The 20880-nt window shown below is 37.9% G+C and overlaps 1 protein-coding gene across 2 annotated transcripts in view; it reads left to right on the top strand.

The window, feature by feature from the left end:
- The window catches only part of HIVEP1 (HIVEP zinc finger 1), a 236421-nt gene that overhangs the window by 127082 nt on the left and 88459 nt on the right, over window positions 1-20880 (top strand). The window lies entirely within an intron of this gene.

The following is a 20880-nucleotide window of genomic DNA, read 5'->3' as shown; positions in this document are numbered from 1 at the left end:
AAGAGTGGCTGAGTTAATGTATTAAAGCTCTGGGGCAAATACACCTTATGCTTGAATTTGCTAGGCAGCATCTGTGGTGATGCAGGCTTCTCCAAAATAGTGATCCTCTCAACATCTAATTTAGACGTGTTTTATGTATGCTTCCTATTCCTTGCACAGTTGTCCGCAGATCATTGATCATTGATTATTGACATGACACTGAGTTGACCTAATGGATTAATGATGCATGCACATATTTTCCCTAAATTTTGTTCTGTTTAGTCTGTAGAGATTACTGGCTTTCAAGTGCTGCTGAGCCTAATTCAGTTGCATATTACAACTAAAACTGTAGACATTCTTATTTAAAAAAGACTTTAAACATACTTTTTTTCTCCCATAAAATAGATAATAAATTTTTGAATTGCAAGTTATCCGGCACGTCTCAGTACCTACTTATCTCTGCACAGGGACGCCATCAGAAATTTTGGGGCCCCTAACACAGCTCAAGGTCTGGGCCCCCCTTCAAGCCCGCCCACAGGGCCCGCCTCCAAATCCCGCCCACAGGAATACACACACACTAACAGATACAAATACTGAAACAGACATACACACATGCATAGGGAGATACTGACACACACATATACATGCAGACATACATACTGACAAACATACATATACATACTGCATACTGATATATACATACATACATAGACACACACAGTGGCATACATAGACACACACAGTGGCATACATACATACATACACACATACTGGCATACATACATACATACACTGGCATATACACTGGCACACTGGCATACATACACTGGCACACATACATACACTGGCACACTGGCATACATACACTGGCATACATACACTGGCACACTGACATACATGCACTGGCATACATACATACACTGGCACACTGGCATACATACACTGGCATACATACAGACACTGGCATACATACATACACTGGCATACATACACTGGCATACATACACTGGCATACATACATACACTGGCATACATACATACACTGGCATACATACACTGCCAGTTCATAGTCCCATGCTACATGAATGACTGGGTCACAGAAGCCAAAAATCTCACAGATGTAGTGTATTAGTAATGTCTTTAACACACAACACCAAAGAAAAAGCTTAGCAGTACAAGAAAACAACAAAATACAGAAATAACATTCAGTCCACAATTTCAAAAATACCAGTGTATTTTCTGCAAAAAAAAAACCCCACCAGTGAACATTAAAATTGGGATTTATTCCCATTACACTAAACCTTAAAATGCAATATGATGAAAAATCTCCAGTTCAGCTCCATTCCAGCTTGGCTATTGTACCCTAGTTTTTTTTAGATTATAATACTTTAAAATGTTTTTTTTTTTTTTTTTCTACAGTTCACTATTTAGCGAATGATCCCCAATCTTCTTGAATTTCACCACTTCCTGCCAACTCTCCGGACAATTAAAAGTTTCATTAGCTCAAATGCTTCCATTATTTTTATAAACACAATACCACTGGGTTGGTGTCAGAGATATTTATTAGATTAAGCTTTTTACAAAGCAAGGTACGTAAAAATAGAGGTACTAAATCCCTTCTGTATTGTTACATGTGAATAGGCACATGTGACTGATCCTTCAATAACAAAACAGCCACTAAACAACCACTAGTCTCTCTACTTTCACAGCTTAATTGTTCTATTCTTTCCCCACTGAGCAAAAGCAGATATCAATTTGAGTAAATCTTGGGGGTGATTGCATAAAATTTTAACATTATGTGATTACTGTAAGAAAACCTTGCAATTAACAGTATGCAATCCTCTCAAACGGCGCTTTTCAACAGTGCTTAATGTGCTTGTTACACAGCTGTCTAGCCATTGAACTTAACAGGCACACCGTGCACAAAAGCAAGGATCATAATGGCCTGCTAATTAGATCTTGTATATGTGTTATGTGCTTTTGTGTGTTGATGTAGTTGTGTGCATACACCTATACACATGCAAGACTATAAAAATATGTAATTGGAGCTTAGCAGTCAGGCTACTGGTTTAACTTTTCAGGTTACCGTATATATATATATATATAACTGTGTATTATACTGTATAATAGTAGTGCCATTGAGAGGCTCATAAAAAAACACTGAAGGTGACGGAGTGATTTATGTATTTGTTCAGAACTCATATGTATGTACCCTCTAATGCATGCTTCAGTATTTTGTGCCTTTTAAACTACATTATTTTGGAGTAAGGGCTTGGGTTGCGATTATGGATCCTTTAATCTAAGGGTAGCACTGGAATAGGGACCTCCTGGTTTGGCCGAGATTAGTGGGAGTCCTTTGTTCAGTCTCTCAAGTATTCCAGGAGAGGAGCTTAGAAGACAGAATCACACTGTCTCAACCTCTCCTGGTTCATCATTATCCTGAGAGTGACTGAATAAATGGCATCATTTATTAGTGTACCGCCTACTAATATTCTGCAGACTCACACGCATGTTTTTATGCAGGGTCAAAAATTCTAATATTATGCTATTTAGCCGGAGCTAAAATGTAATCCACATGCAAATATGTGGGCTACAGGGCTTATTAAAGAGGATAGGGTAGCAGCGCACACAGGCACCCAGTCTCCAAATACTTGTGCAGCATACACAGCCCAATTGATGGTTGAAATCTACACTTTCCAGTGTTTTTTGGGTAAATGGAATAATTGGATATTCTGAGCCATGTATATGTAATTAAATATATTAGAACTATACAGCCGCAGTGAGTGAACAGAGTCACCCACCGAGGATGTAATGGTTGAGGGGTATTAGGGCATGACCCAGAAAAATAACAAATAAAGAAGAGACTGTAACGGGTTAACTAAACAAGTGCTTCCAAGTCCAGTCTCTATACCCTAAATGTAAACTGCTCCACCAGTATAAAGCAATAAGTTGCTAGTTATAGAATATTAATAGAACTACAAATAATACGCATAAAATTATATTTGATCCCTCTTGGGGAAAGAAAGGAACAAACAAAAAAACATTATGACCAGTGTAGGATAAATATACTGTGCTATTTACATTAAATTACAAGGGAACATCCGTAAATCTGTAATCCTGTAGTGCCTAAAGTTTAGTTAACCCATTCCAGTCTCTTCTTTATTTGTAATTAAATATATATATATATATGTATTTACATGTTTGTGGATATTAAAATAACACTATAGACACCATAACCACTTAAATAGATTTCTAATATTAACGTGTTTGGGGTTTATTGATAAAATGATTAGAGGTGTTCATGTTAGGCCTGGAACTGCTAAATATATTTCTTTTACATATCATACTCTCCTACCCCAGCAATAGGGCCTCCATTTTGATTTTTTTGACCAATGTTTACTGTTAGACGAGCAGAACATCAATGTATAACCCTCCACAGAAAGCCTGATCTGCTTCTAGTGAATAATGAAGTGTTTACGAGTCGTGTTCTGTACAGATTTTTGTTTATTTTTTTAATTAAATATACTATGGGAGTTGGTGATGTGGTTTTACAAGTGAACTGTTGATTGAATGATCCAATTTATTCCCTGGGTGATAACGCAGATGTTGCGAAACATGACAGACCAGACAACATGCCACCACTTGCAATTTTTATAATCAAAGATTTATTTTTTTCGCTTTTCTTTTTTCCCTTAGCACTGCACATAATGTAATTTATCATACATCTTTTAATTTTACTTTACCTAGCTTGTCAAAATTTTTGTGCCCTGATAAATTTTACACGTAGCCTTTCCTGGAATATACCGTCCATGTAGGAGGGGGATGCACACATAGTACATTGTTCAAAGAATAAACTTCCTTTTGATATTGCTTAAATATGAGTTTTCCAAAAACCAATATGCAAAATATATAATTAACCCCATAAGGACTGAGCCAAATGTACACGTTGTGAACAAAACAAAACGTAAACAAAACCTGGCATTTGCGCTATACGTCTTTCCAACCGTAATTCACCTCTTTCATATTAAATGCACCCACACTTATTATATATCATTTTATTCAGGGGAAACAGGGCTTTCATTTCATATCAAATATTTAGCTATGAAACATAATTTAATATGAAAAAAATGGGAGAAAATAAGAATTTTTTTTTTTTTTTTTTTAGTTCTACATGACATTTTAACTGTCAATGTCATAATACGGTTTGCTTTTACTGCAATAAAATACACATATTTGTATTCAGCAAAGTCTCACGTGTAAAACAGTACTCCCCTATGTACAGGTTTTATGGTGTTTTGGGAGGTTACATTTGAAATTTAAATTCGCTAGATTGGTTACGTTGCCAGATTGGTTACGTAGCCCAGGAATGAAATTTACACCCATAATGGCATACCATTTGCAATAGTAGACAACCCAAGGTATTGCAAATGGGGTATGTCCAGTCTTTTTTATTAGCCATTTGGTCACAAACACTGGCCAAAGTTAGCATTAATATTTGTTTGTGTGTGAAAAATGTGTTTGTGACTAAGTGGCTACTAAAAAAGACTGGACATACCCCAACCTTGGGTTGTCTACTATTGCAAATGGTATGCCATCATAGGGGTAATTTTCATTCTTGGGCTACCATAGGGTCTCAAAGGCAACGTAACCAATCTGGCGATTTTTAATGTGAAAAAAATGAAACACAAGCCTTATATTTGACGCTGTAACTTTTGAAAACACCATAAAACCTGTACATGAGGGCTACTGTTGTACTCGGGAGACTTCGCTGAACACACATATTTGTGTTTCAAAGCAGTAAAAAGTATCAACTCAATAATAACGTCCGTGTAAGTACTGTTTGTGTGTGAAAAATTCAAAAAACTTCACTTTTACTGGCGATATCATCGTTGTAATATATTTTACTGTTTTGAAACACTAATATTTGTGTTCAGCAAAGTCTGAATATATATATATATATATATATATATATATTTTAATAGTAAAATACACCTAGACAGTGTATGTATGTGTGTATATATATATATATATATATATGATCTAAGTATATAATTATTATTTTTTTTGTACTCTGATTTTAACTTCTTTTTATTTGAATTCAGCCAGCAGGGGGACTAACTGTCATTACAGACAGTCCCCCTGCTGGCAATGCAGCAGCCAGCTAACCCGGCCATGTGATTGTGAGGTCCTCGCAAGGACCTCACTCTCACATGGCCGGGGGGGGGGCCGCAGGAGGCAGGATCCGCCGCGGGGGACTCCCTGGGATCCCAGGTGAGTCCCCCGACCGCGATCGCTGGCGTGGGATCGCCGGCGACCTGGTAAGTAAGAAAAACCGGAGGGCGTACTATTCCGCCCTACGACGTTTAGAGCCGCTTAGAATAGGGCGTAATAGTACGCCTTCCGGTTTTAAGGAGTTAAGAAGATGTTAGGTCTTTATGGGGTGCACAATTGGATAACATATCTCCCAACTCAGGCGTCCTGAGAAACGGGATGCCAGTGGGAGGAAGGTAAGGAGGTGGACAAGTGGTGCATTTGTGTCATTAACCCCACCCCTAAGGGACAGATCCAATAGAAAAGGGTCAGGTTTGCCCTAGTTAATGGCAGGTTAGCCTGGTATGAATGCAAACCAGGCTGCTGGTCCATTACTCAGGCCGGCCCTCTGAGGGCTATGATTGTTGGGGACAGTCCCCCAAAAAATGGGACAGCAGGGAACTAAGGTGGGACAAGATCCCAAAATTAGGACTGTCCTAACAATATCTGTATGGTTGAGAGGCATGGGATAACATTTATATTGCATATATATATATATATATATATATGTTTGGCATGGACTGCCTTGGACCTGAGCCAGGCCACCTTGCATTCTGCTGTGTTTGGTTGCACTTCTTAAAGGGACATTTCGTGTTGGATTTGACCCATTTTTATTAAAGGAACACTATAGACACCCAGACTACTTCAATTAAAAAGTGGATAACAATGCAGTTTTTTATGTTTATATCGCAGGGTTAAATCCACCTCTTTTAGCTGTCTGCCTGACCGTTACTAGAGGCGCATCCTCCTACAGACCGAGTAAAACTCGGGTAAAAGTGGGAATCAAATGACAGTATTTGATTTGAGGATCGCTGGGTTTGGCAGAGCGAAGACGTGAGCAGGCATGCCAAGTTGCCAACGTCTTGAAAGGAGAGCTAGAGGCTGCAGAAGAGGAGTTTCCGTGCTGGAAATGAGGTGAGATTTAACTTAAATCTTTAAACTCAAAGGGAGGTGGACGGAAGAGAAACTATAGTCCTGACATAATGCTTAGTTTCTGGACCGTAGCTTCCTTTAATGTATTTAATAAATGATGCTTTAAGATATGCAAAACCAAATTTTAAATAAATTTTTTTTTTTAAAAACTGTAAGATATTGAAGTGCCTGTAAATTGATGCAAAATGCCAGGTTAAGCCATTTGTACAATGAACCCTCACCAAACCAGGAAGTCGTTTTTAACCGATCATGCTTGCTTAGCTTTCTCCACTAAGTTTATCCAAGTTTGTTGACACTGGTTTCATAGGAGTTGTAATTCAATTGTCAGCCTTCTGATGGGGAAAGCTGTGGAACATACACTATCTGAAACCTAGATCATAACATCATGTCAAAATCAGTGTTTCTGAAGCTAAAAAGGATACACAGAAGGTTGCGAGGGAGAGAGAGAAAGGTTAAGATTATAAAATGAAAACTAATTATCATACAATAAAATACAGATATTTAATAATAAAAACATTTTTCATAACCGTGCTCTAACCTACTAATAGCACATAATATTTGGATGCCTGGAGCACTCTTTCAGTTTTGGTTTTGTTATGTTCTGTGTGCTGGTTTAAACAAACAATAACACTATCTCTGATTTATATAAACAAATGTCATAACTAAATTCAACATGAGATTGTCGGGTGAATTATCTAGGTCTATGATTAAAGGAACACTATAGCATTAGGAATAGTAAGTAACTTGTATTCCTAACAATATAGAGTCACTGCCTCTTGTGAGAAATATCCCCTCCTCCCCCCTAATTTGCAATGAAAATTAAAAATACAGTTTTATTTGCTTGCTTTTTCCACTACCGATGCTCCCTTGATGCTGCTCACCTCTCCTGCAGTGTCACAGAGGAAGCATGACATCCTCGCTGATATCCTGTGCTTGTCATAGAGGTGCATTAAAGGAACACTCTAGGTCTAGGGTCAGGAACACAAGCATGTATTCCTGACCCTATAGTGCAAAACCCACAATTAAGATGGCCTGCCCCCCCCTTAGCCCAGGTCCGCCGGCACTGGCCCTGCCCCCTTGGTGACATAATCAGAATTGCCATTTTTTACGTAGTCCAATGCTTTCCTATGGGGAAAGTCACTTTAAATCAATGCATCTCTATGAGAAAAATTCAGCGTCCCCATGCAGAGTGTGGAGACGCTGAACGGCAGTGCTGCCTACTGTGCAACACTGAGCCAGGAAGCACCTCCAGTGGCTGAGGAGTGGCCACTTGGAGATGTCCCTAGGGGAATGTAAACACTGCCTTTTCTCTGAAAAGGCAGTGTTTACATGAAAAGGCCTCAAGGCAGTGATTAAAATCACCAGAACAACATTAAGCTGTAGTTGTTCTGATGACTATAGTGTCCCTTTAAGGAATGCATGCATGGCGAGTGCCGCATGCACATTTAAATTTCCCATAGGAAAACATTGAATCAAAATGGTTTCCTAGGGGGGCTTCAGAGTTTTAATCGGTGAGTGCCACAGAAGTGTTTATAGCTGCTGTCATACTGGCAGCCGCTAAAGGTGGGATTAACCCTGTAATGTAAACACTGTAGCTTTGCTATAAAAAACATGCAATATTTTGCCTTGCAGGGTTAAAAGGATAGAGACACTGCACTCAGACCACTTCATTGAGATGAGGTAGTCTGTGCGACTATATTGTTCCTTAAACAGCTGGATAAGCTTGAATGATAGTATTATATGTTGAACATAAAATGGCAATTTGTATTTTGTCTGATAAAATGTTCGTTAACACAACAGTTGTATTAGTCTAGAGATGCAGTAGAGGGGTTTATGGCCACTGTGCATTTTTTATTAAACTGACTTAAATAAAATGTTCATGTACAGATGTGCATAAAATGTAAGCACTATTATTTAATGTAATTTGTATTTAGCTTCTTTTTATGTTAAAATAAGCCCAGTTCAATTACAAATATGAAGTATAAGCATATAACCTAGTACACACAATCCATCAGCAAACCCATCAGCCATTTGAATGAAAAAAATTATAAAAAAAACACAAATGCAACACTGATTACTACACTTTAAAAACATTTAAATATGGTGCATTCATTGCAAAAAAAAATATCAGGGTTTAAATGTTCCGATGCTGAATAAAGGAATACTATATTGTTAGGAATACAAATCTGTATTCAGCAAATTAGAATTAGATAGATTGGTTTCTCAAAATCTTAAAAAATAATGTAATTCTAGCCCCGGTGAGCAGAAATTCCATGTGCCATGGACCCTTCAGGCTTGCGGTAACTTTAAGACCTGGGTAGTAGCCTGGAAAGTAACGTATAATAATAAAAAAAATTTCATTATGTTTCAAAAGTATGTATACAATATCTATAGACTTGAGAAAGGGAGTTTCTTCCGAAAGCTTGTCATTAAAATTCTGTTAGTCCAATAAAAAACGGCATTACAAGATGAGAGTTTAATCTGTTATTTTTTTTATTTTTTTTTACATCTATCTATCTATCTATCTATCTATCTATCCATCTATCCATCCATCCATCCATCTATTTATCTATTTCTATATACATACACAAGCCATACAATGCATATTTCATAACATAAAACCATAATAATTCAGAACAGATTTGAAATTGTGTGTGTGCACACGCACGCGCTTCTTTTCTGCCTGTGTGATACTTATGTTTGCAGCAAATATACCGGTATTTGCAAGCATGGCTTTGTTTAAACTCATAAATTATTTTTAAACATTATTTTAAAAATATACCTAAAACTAATACATTGTAGCAGACATGTATTACTTGTTCAGGCAAATAAAGTCATAGTTGTGGATGATAAACCCTGTTTTAGTACATTTTATAAAAGAGCTAGATCTCTGCTCACGGACAAGGTCATCGTTACTTTTCATATTGGCCTGTGTATATTGAACTGTATTTAGCCGATTGCACAACGTGGCAGAATTTGTTGGAGCTTTGTAAATGCCAGTGATTATAAAAAAAAACAATATTATTTTGCTATTTCTATTTACTTTGTGTGTGTGTGTGTGCCCATTAACACTAATAACGCACATGCGATTTAAAAGGCCTATATATATATTTTTTTTTGCTTTTACCTTACAAAACAAAAGACTGTACAAGATCGATGTTTAGCATCCATCCTGATAAAAAGAAGACACATGGAATCATATGTGTTTGACGTTCACTGTGCAAGCATGAATACATATGACAAGTACAGACAACAAGCACAACGCCATCTACATTAAGAGAAATAAACATTAGGGAGAAAAAAGTTGGTTTGTGACAGAAATTGTGTAAGGAAAAAAAATAACAGACTGCATGCTATAGAGGATAAACAACTCTCTTCCGTTACACCTACAGTATGTAACAGGAACACCAAGCATATGTTTCTTTGTAGTTTTTTTTTTTTATTATTATTTGAAATTCATGCCCAGTTGCACACTGCCTGCCTGAAGATGAGGGGGCGGCAAAGGCTGCGTGGGAGAAAGCCACAGCAAGCTGCCACATACTCTTATACAGAGCTCTACATTTGAAAATGAACAATTACACTTATTGGCAAGCAGAGGGGCTCCAAAGTCAAAAGCAGACAGGCACAGCTGGTCCAGTCTCCTAGTAACTTCTTCCTTTGGGTTGCCTGTAGAAGTCCATGAACCTCTCTTCTATCATGCATTGTTGCCGAGACATAATCGGAAAGGAATACTTTAAAAATGAGACTTGGGTCATTGTTTTCTGGAGAAAAATATTTTTGATGAATCTGTTAGAATAAAATCCATCCAAAAATTGAAAGGAATTTCCTGTGCAATATATGACTATCTCACTATAAATTTCACATAATTTTTTAATATGTATGTTCTGTTAATATGTGTGTATTTGTATGTAAATGTGTATTCATATATAATCTAAAATGTGTTTACTACTTAAACAAATGGCTAGAACAGGATGTTTTCTTTCAAGAGGTACTAGCACTAAGAGGAAAAAAATAGAATGTGTATTTTAATCTTATTTGGAACCAGCAGAATTACCTTGCTTTTGTTCTCTTGACGTTTAGGACATGTTATTGGGTTATAGGCAATGACATTATGTTTACGAATCCCTTTCTTTAACAAAGATGTATTTGTGAGGTGTGCAAATTAAAACTAAATGTAGAAATCCAACCCTCTTTATCCTGTATCTGGGGTCCTCCCTCTTGGTTCCCTGTCAATCATTGTTATAAGCTCTGTCCTTTGCAGGAGGCAGTCAGCACAGAGAAAAGTAAATAAATGAAAAAATATATATTACTCCTCCTTATTTGCAATGTTTACCCTGGCTTTGCATTGCCGGAATTGATTATGATTTTTTTTTTTTTTGTGCTTAATCTTTAATATAAATTTTAAAGAAAATTCTATTTTCTTTATCTCGCAAATTCAATGGTGTAAATTGTACAGAAACGTGTTTGCTTTGTATCCATTTACAGCACACACTGAGGAAGAGAAGAACAGCAGATAGCTACTTGGGAGCTTCTGCCTTTCTCATTTTTCCCTCTCTCCATGGTGGCTGAAGAAGTTGAGGTTGTTGATGGTTTAAAGAAAAACTATAGTGTTAGGAATACAAAGCTGTATTCCTAACACCAAACTGTGCCGCTGCTTTCCTTTTTAACACTCTGATTGGCAAAATTCTAAATTGTAGATCACAACTGTTTCTTGTCCCCTCCCACTCCTCCCCCATGCTTGCCACTCTTAGCTGTAAATTCCTTGAAATAACTGTTTATCTCTACCCCTCCCTAGGCCCAATCCCCATACCATCTTTGCAGCAAGCCTCTTCAATTCTACTCGGCTCAACCCACCCACTTGCCCCTTCTCCCACCCACCTAAATTTATAGCATGCTCCTTTAGCTGTTTAAAATTCTCACTCACTTACCTCTTCATTCCCTCTATATTCTACCAATAGCTGCAACTCTGTTTACTTATTTAGCCATCACTTCCAAATTTCCCCTGCTACCTCTTATCTCAAATCCCCACGGTATCCTTTAGATTGTAAGCTCACGGGCTATCTAGCTATGCACTTTGTATAAAAGAGCTTAAATGGCTATATCTCAGCTTACAGGCAGGGACCTCTCTACCTTTTGTATTTGTCTGTATATATTGTATGTTCTCTACTAATTGTACAGCTCTTTGGAATCTGTTGGCACTTTATAAATAGTAATCAATAAATAACGTCCTCATGCAAAGTGAGAGTACGTCCGGCGTCGTTTCATGCAGGGAAACTCCATGAATCTGCAGAAAGTGACTATTTGGTAGAGCGCCACTAGAGGCAGTCATACCACTGCAATTTAAACATTGCAGATTTAGGTTAAGGGAACATGGACAGAGCACCCAGACTACTTCAATGAGATGAAGTAGCCTGGGCGTCTATGGTGTCCCTTTAATGTTCTGACCTCCTAATTTTATTTTAGGGTTGAGGTAGGCAACCTTCGGCACTCCAGGTGTACTGGACTATTTCTCACCTGATGCTATGCCAGCATGATGTCTATCAGAGCATTACGAGAGATGTAGTCAACAGCATCTGGAGTGTCGAAGGTTGCCTGCTTGTTTTAGAGTGTTGCCATTGCCATGTTGCCTCTGACTTTATGAGGTTTGTTTATCCTGAAAGTTTTGGGGTGCAGTGGGAATTCACCATCATCAGACTGTCCAATCATGCGATTTTAGCTTCCCAACATACCAGGATATCTATTTGTCAACACATGTACATATGATTTGTTTATAATTTACTAAGTGGATACCTCCACTATGAAAACAGTCAAAACACCATGTGGAATCATTACTGGGATTTATTAAAATATTGGTGTCCATATGAGAATGTTTCAGGTGATCTCACTTAAAGGACCACTCTAGTGCCAGGAAAACATACTCGTTTTCCTGGCACTAGAGTGCCCTGAGGGTGCCCCCACCCTCAGGGACCCCCTCCCGCCCGGCTCTGGAAAGGGGAAAGGGGTAAAAACTTACCTTTTTCCAGCGGTGGGCGGAGAGCTCTCCTCCTCCGATCCTCCTCTTCTCCTCCCCGTCGGCTGAATGCGCACGCGCGGCAAGAGCTGCGCGCGCATTCAGCCGGTCACATAGGAAAGCATTCATAATGCTTTCCTATGGACGCTTGCGTGCTCTCACTGTGATTTTCACAGTGAGAATCACGCAAGCGCCTCTAGCGGCTGTCAATGAAACAGCCACTAGAGGAAATAGGGGAAGGCTTAACCCATTCACAAACATAGCAGTTTCTCTGAAACTGCTATGTTTATGAAAAAATGGGTTAACCCTAGAAGGACCTGGCACCCAGACCACCTCATTAAGCTGAAGTGGTCTGGGTGCCTAGAGTGGTCCTTTAAATGTATACATTTCTTGTGAATGTATATATTACATTTATATAACTTGATTGAAATAGATTTTGTGAATAATGACAGGTTTTTAACGTTGTCAGCACCAGAAAGGTGAGCACTGTTCCCATTTTCAATATATTTTATATCCATCTAATTGATTGCATTTAATGTTATGTTTTAGCTTTACCACACATTTCTTATAATTACCACTATTTTGGTTTAAATCTGATTCCAACACCCACCCCCTTCCCCCTTAATTCAGCAAGGAAATCACAGACTGTGTATGATAAAGATGTGACAAAAGAGCAAGTAGCAATATGAGTCACTTAATAGCATTTTGCTGAACTAGTATACTTCCATTCATTGACCAGTAATACCGGTAGCGTGGGAGTTTAATTTGTTGGAATTAAATGGCAGTAAAATCTCTGGGACTTTCTGGAGTTTCCCAAAGTCATTTTTGCCTACTTAAAATATGATTACTATGCAAACGTTTAAAAGAATTCATGTGAAGAGTGACACGCACTGTAAAAATAATAAAAGTGTCAGCTAAAGAAATGGAATACTTTATTTTATATATAACACCACTGTATATGTATATATATATAAAATACACCACTGTATATGTATATATATATATACAAATATAAAATACACCACTGTATATGTATATGTATATGTATATATATATTCAAGTAGAGATTGTAGCCATATTAGTCCAGTGATGAAGATGTAAAAACCAGATAAAATTTGTGTCTTGTAATATATTTTCTATTGGACTAACATAATTTTTTAATGACAAGTACAAGTAGTACTTGTGTAGAGTCACCATCAACCCAGCTCTTGAGGAAATACGGAAAATCATTAAAGACCTACAACCAATGTTAACAAAATATGAGACACTGAAAAACATTTTCTCTGAAACACCCATGTTTGCATTCAAACAACCACTTAACCTCCAACAAAAATTAATCAACAGGAGGCTACCCACTGATGGGAAGAATAAAGAAAACGGGACCAGTCAATGCAAAAAAACTCCCTGCAAACTGTGCCAGCACATATGCACAGACAACACAGCCACACACAATAAAACCTACAGCATTAAAGGTTCATACTTCTGCACATCCAGCAATGTGGTATACAGGATTCAATGCACCAAATGCCATCTAGGATGCGACATTGGGGAAACCACCCAGCGATTAAGTGGAAGAATGAATACGCACAGACACTCCATTAAACACCACAAAGAAGTATTCTACTGCACTCCTGTGGGACACCCCTTTACCCAGCCTGGCCACTCTATGAAGGACCTAAAAATCAAAGTACTGAAAGGGGTTTTTAAAAATACCCAAGAAAGAAAAACTTTTAAAGGCAGAATGATCCAATTGTTTAACAGCAAGAATAGAGGGCTAAATATTGATTTGGGTTTCTTGTCCTACTACCAACACTTTACATGAACACTCCCCCAGCATTCCAATTACCGTATATACTCGAGTATAAGCCGAGTTTTTCAGCACATTTTTTGTGCTGAAAAACCCCAACTCGGCTTATACTCGAGTCAATGTCTGTATTATGGCAATTTACATTGCCATAATACAGACTGGGGGCTGGCAGCGAGCGCTTACCTCTCCTGCAGCTCCTGTCAGCTCCCTTCTCCTCTGCGCCGGTCCGTTCAGCACCTCTGTCAGCTCCCAGTGTAAATCTCGCGAGAGCCGCGGGGTCATAGTGCGGCTCTTGCGAGACTTACAGTGTGAGCTGACAGAGGAGCTGCACGGACCGGCGCAGAGAAGAAGAGAGTGACATGTGTGACATGACATGTGTGACATGTCATGTGTCCTTAAGGGGTTAAAGCAGTGGTTTAGTTGGCCGGGTGCCAGTCCCTTCAGGGGATCCTGATGTATACAAAATAGAGGAAAAATACAGGCTGCACTCACGGACTTGAAGTATCAAAGATAGAAATCTGCTGTATTCCATGTGACAAACAATCAACGTTTCGGTCCACACAGGGACCTTCCTCAGGATTCCTGAGGAAGGTCCCTGTGTGGACCGAAACGTCGATTGTTTGTCACATGGAATACAGCAGATTTCTATTTTTGATACTTCAAGTCTGTGAGTGCAGCCTGTATTTTTCCTATATTTTGTGTGTATATATATATATATATATGTGTGTGTGTATATAGTTAATACACTATCCAGAGACTTCAGGTGGAAAGGGTTTTGAATCACAATTTTTTCCCCCACCATAACCTTTTTGGTTTTTTCTTCTATATATCTATCTATCTATCAGCCTTAAGCGGAAATTTTGAGGTTTTTTTATTTGTTCACATTGATCTACACTCAATACCCACCCTAGTACAATGTTATGGGAATACAAGTCACTAGAGGATGGGATAAGACACAATCTAGAGTTTATTATTTTAGTAATGTATGCATAATCCATTCGCAATTAATTAGAAGGGTGATATGTGGTTTGGACAACAATACCATTAAATCACCCACTTATGCCTCTGTTTAGGAGATTAGCGTGTCTCCACAATTCCCTTTTTATTGAATAGCCACAATATTATCACACTAAATGTAACAGAGAAAAAATATGGTTTAACAAAGAAATAAGAAAATGGGAGTCTTTCCTGACATTGTTAAAGTAGTATTGTTGAGTAGTATCCCTTCAGACCTTAGGCTGTAAAAACTATCATTTCAGAGAAAATGCACTTTTTAAATTACATCCGAGGGATAACTCCACTGGCCACTCCTCAGATGGCCACTAGGGGTGCTTCTTGGGGCAGCACTGCCAATCAGTGTCTGCACCCTCTGCATTGGAGACACTGAACTTTCCTCATAGATATGCATCTCTATGATGAGATGATGATTGGCAAGGGCTGTGTTTAACTTTTGCCAGCTCTGCCCCTGATCTGCCTCCTTGACAGTCTCAGCCAATCCTATGGGAAAGCATTGTGATTTGCCCAGAGAATCACTTCTAATGATGTCATACAAGTAGGCAGATCAGAGACATAGGCAGCAGCTGCAGAGTTAAATACAAGTAAGATTTTACTATATTAAGGGGACTAAATGGTGGTTTTAACACTATAGGGTCAGGAATACATGTTTGTGTTCCTGACCCTACAGTGTTCCTTTAAGGTGTTTTAATATTTGCTCTAAATTCTGTATGGCAGAAACTGGTGAGATAGCTCTGTTGGTTCAAAATTAAGTTTCCGCTCCTGCCAAGTACATCTCAGCCTTTAATCCTTTCAAAGTCTGTAAATTTAGAAACCACCTATATTTTATTAGAAATGATTATTATGCAGTATGACTATTTTCCAGTCTCTCAAAACCTAGTAATGTATTCAAATCAACCTAAATACTTCCCAACCAGTTAGGAAAAAAACAAGATTTTATTATGAATAAATTATCTTTTTCCTAATAAACCAAGGTTTTGCCAATGTCATATTCCATAGGTACATAGTTGTTTCTTGCCACTCCCCCATATATAAACCACATGTGAAGGAGAACAATTTTAATTCCATTAAAGGAACACTATAGGGCCAGGAACACAAACTTGTATTCTTGACCCTATAGTGTTAAAATCACAATGTAGCCCCCCTGCCCCACCTCTCCTTGCCCCCTAAATACAGTAAAACATTACCCTTATTCCAGTCTGCTGGTAATGTATCTGCCCCTGATCTGCCTTCTTTGCTGGCATAATCAGATGTGATGATCTCAACCAAGGAGGCTGGCCTGGGGGCAGAGCCAAATGCCACACTGGCCAATCAGCATCTTCTTAATGCTTCTTTATGAGGAAAGTTCAGTATCTCCATGCAGAGGGCAGAGGCACTGAATGTCAGAGTGTGAGGCACCTCTAGTACCCATCTGAGGAGTGGACACTGAAGGGGTCCGTAGGCTGTAATGTAAACACTGCATCTTCTCTGAAAATATAGTGTTTACTGCAAAAAGCCCGCAGGGATTGATTATACTAATCAGAACAAACACAATAAGCTATATTACAGTTATAATAAGTGGTGCTGTTACCAGGTGACCAGTGATTTTTCCATAGGTACTTTTATGCTGGTCTTTAAAGATAAAAAGGGACGTGGCTGCACTCACACAGCTCCCTGTTCATTTCTGTCATGTATGTCTCACCTGCATCACTGATGCAAGACCTCTATCGTTGTATATTTTTCACACTTAAAGAGTTGTCTCTAGAAGTCACACATATTTCAGCATGAAGACATGAGCCGGCACATATCCTAATGTTTTTCTTCTAGTTCATTTACAGTTTTTGCTTATCTTTGCATGGGTTGTTTGTAAGGGTTGCAGAAAGAAAACTGCATACCATTGTGATATTCTAAAGAAAGCCAAAAATAGATGCTCTATCTGCTGAAAAATTGTCTGCTTGTCCAAATGTATTAATAAGCAGGTAGAACACAGATGTTTTGCATTAACCCCTTCTGGACGGGTGACAGACGAGGTCCGTCATCCTGGGGATATCCTTAACGACAGGTGACTGACCTCGTCCGTCATGCGGTAAAATTAACCCCAGATCGCCGCTAATTGAGGCGATCGCGGGGTTAATGGTGCCCGGATCGGGCTGTCCCAGCACATGTGCCCGCTCTGACAGCATGTCAGAGCGAGCACATGTGCTCAGTATACTCACCTTCCGCCTCCCTGCACTTCCGGGTTCACTGTGAAGTGCAGGGAGACGGTTAAGTGCTGATCCTGCCCCCTGTTAAAAAAAATATAAAGTTTATTTAAAATCCCACCCCCCTTTACCCCTTTTAATAAAAAAATAACCCCTTCCCTGCCAATTGATCACTGACTACTACAGTAATCAATTGGCAGGGATTACATTTTACTGTCATCTGATTTTTTTTTTTTTAACCCCCCAGGTTATTTATTATTTTTTTTAACCCTCAGGGGTTAAATTTATGTTATTAATTAATTTAAATGTTTTAAAATTATATATTTAGCTAACTGGGGTGGGTGGAAGTTAGTTGGGAATTTGGGGATTTGTAGTTAGGCTAACTAGGGGTTAACGTTAAAAAAAGTTTAAAAATAAGCTTTAAAAAGTTAAAAATTACTTTTTAAAAAAATGTTTTAATAACGTTTAAGTAAAAAAATTAATTAAAATATTTTATAATTATATATTTTGCTAGCTGGGGTGGGTGGGCGTTATGGGAAAATGTGGAATTTACGGTTAGTGCTGCTTACTGCTAGTTAGGGGTTAACGGTAAAAAAAGCTTAGAAAAATCTTAAATCTGTAAAAAAAAAGTTTTAAGAAAGTTTAGGAAAGTTTTAAAAAAAAATAAGCAAAACAAAAGTTTAAAAACTAGTTTAAAAAGTTAAAGTATAAAAAGTAAAAAAATACATTAAAAAATACTTGTTACCACTATACCTGGAACAAACTAAAGAAAAAATGATCCCACGCTAAAGTTCAAAATATGCCTTTTGAATTACCCCAGGGTGTATTCTTTAATAAATAGTATGTGTTTGGGGGGAAGTTTCAATAGCCAACCATCTAAACTACTCCAAAATGGAACATGGACACAGAGTAAAACTTCAAAGTTAGAAAAAAACTGAATGGCTGCGTCTCAAATGTACCCCTTCAACATCCACATATACCTGGCAAAGGTACATATGGGGGTATTGCTGTACTCAGACCACATAGCTGAGCAATATATGAAGTATTATACAGTGGTAGCACACATAAGGTTTGCAAAATATACTGCGCAAACTCACTTTGTGTGTCAAAAAGGCAGAAAAAATGCTTATTACCACTACACTTGGTACAAGCTAGCGGAAAAATGATCCCATGCTAAGGTTCAAAATATGCCTTTTGAAATACCCTGGGATGTCATCTTTAAGAAATGGTATAGCTTTATGGGGTATTTCGTTTATATAGCCTGGTAAAATACTCTAAAATGGGACATGGGCACAGCGCAAAAATGTTAAGTTTGAAAATAACTGGAATGGCTATGTCCCAAATGTGCCCCTCCAATGTCCACATATACCTGGCAAAGGTACATACGGGGGTATTGCTGTACTCAGCCAACACAGCTGAGCAACATACAAAGTATTTTACAGTCGTAGCACACATAAGGTTTGCAAATTATACTGTGCAAACTCACTTTGTGTGTCAAAAAGGCAGAAAAAATGCTTATTACCACTACACCTGGTACAAGCTAGCGGAAAAATTATCCCACGCTAAGGTTCAAAATATGCCTTTTGAAATACCCTGGGATGTGCCTTTATGGTGTAGTTGTAATATGTAGCCTGCTCAAGTGCTCCAAAGTGGAACACGGACACATCAAAACCCTCCATGAAAATTCACACTTAAAAACGTAAACTTGTCATGTCTCTTTTACAGCACTGTAACTTCACAAAATATTGCCAAAGACATACAATGGGGGTGTCATTTTACTCAGAAGACTTAGCTGAGCATAATTTGGAAGGTTTGAACTTAGTGGCACATATGAAATATACAAAAGGCCCAGCAAAAATGTAATCCGTATGTAAAAAATGCCCAAAATATTTTTTTTACCACATACTTTGGCATATATTGGTGAAAAAATAGGGGCATGTTAAGGCACAATATGCACCATATGAGATACCCTGGTGTGTCTACTTTTACAAATGGTAGGCCTTTGTGGGTTTTTTTTGAACAGTCAAACTGTTATAATACCCCAAATGGAAGCATTGGCTGATTAAATCTGTCTCTCAAAATTCTACTGTGAGTACTGAAAAGGACAGGTCTCCTATATGGCACTGTAGCTTCACAAAATAGTGCCAAAGACATACAAAGGGGGTGTCATTTTACTCAGCAGGTGTAACTGAACACAAATTAAAACTTTGTACAGGAATAGCACACACCAACTTTACAAAATACACATGAGAAGTTCTTTGTTATAAGTTTGTGTGCCAAAAACAAAAAATTCTCCAATATTTAGCAGAGGTTGGTGGTGAAATGACTACGTAGAAAGTGTCAAAACAACCTTAGGTAATAGCCTGTGATGTCTACTTTTTATAAATATATACTTTTGTGTGGCAATTTTGTTTTCTGTTATGGCTATTAAGCTTACAAGACAAACATGCCAAATTCTAAAATTGCTCCACACTAAAAGTTTATTTTACTCCTTGTGCTTTGTGACCTGTAACTACCAAAAAAAAACTTAAAATCCCAGACACATTATATATTCTGTAAATCAGAACAACTAAATGAATTTATTTTTAATTGCTTTCTTTAACCTGCACTAATTATGCACACATTATTATTGCAAAAACTGTAACAAAAAAAAAATGTAAAATGTTTTTTTTGCATTTTTCTGTATTTTTTTTGATAATAAATAAGCATTTATATATATATATATGTTACATTAAATTAAAGCCCTTTCTGTCCTTTAAAAAACAGTATATAATATGTGTCGGTGCAATAAACGAGAGAGATGCAAATTGCAGTTGAACGCAAACAGCATGAAAATGCAAAAATTGCTTGTGTCATTAAGTGTAAGACAAGCTTCTGAAGCTGTGTCCTTAAGGGGTTAAAGGCCTGCGTTATAAAAGAAAATCTCCCACAGCCACTAGAAATTCTGTGAAGGTGTGAGTGTGTCTGTCTGGTTTTATCTATTCTACCTACATATCCCACCTATCCATCTGTGCTCCAGTTTGCTTTATATGGACTTCGGAAAGAAAGTGGGGGACATTTCTGTGTGATATGGATATGGAAGCATCTACATATAAATTACATTTGCAGAGGGACCTCTCAAATACTGGTCATCTATTCATTATAGTGCCAACAAAATAATTACAAGAAAGCATGAAGGAAAAATACTGTACAGCTTAAAACATATATTTGCTGTGCATCCTGGTAACTGAAATAGATTTTTCTGAACATTTTCCTGTGAATTATTTTGTTGATGTTAAGCCTAATAAATGTTTTGTGAATACCTAATGGGTACACAGGAGCATTCCATTTTTCTTTGAGAGCTCCATTTGTAAATATTTTTCACAAGCATATAATCTGAGCTGCACTAGACTTCCTTATTGCGTGCTTAAAGGACCACTCTAGGCACCCAGACCACTTCAGCTTAATGAAGTGGTCTGGGTGCCAGGTCCTTCTAGGGTTAACCCATGTTTTCACAAACATAGCAGTTTCAGAGAAACTGCTATGTTTGTGAATGGGTTAAGCCTTCCCCTATTTCCTCTAGTGGCTGTCTCATTGACAACCGCTAGAGGCGCTTGCGTGATTCTCACTGTGAAAATCACAGTGAGAGCACGCAAGCGTCCATAGGA

The sequence above is a fragment of the Pelobates fuscus genome, chromosome 4 (assembly GCF_036172605.1).
Source record: "Pelobates fuscus isolate aPelFus1 chromosome 4, aPelFus1.pri, whole genome shotgun sequence".
In the NCBI taxonomy this organism is placed as follows: Eukaryota; Metazoa; Chordata; class Amphibia; order Anura; family Pelobatidae; genus Pelobates; species Pelobates fuscus.
This window is presented reverse-complemented; position numbering and strand designations above follow the sequence as displayed.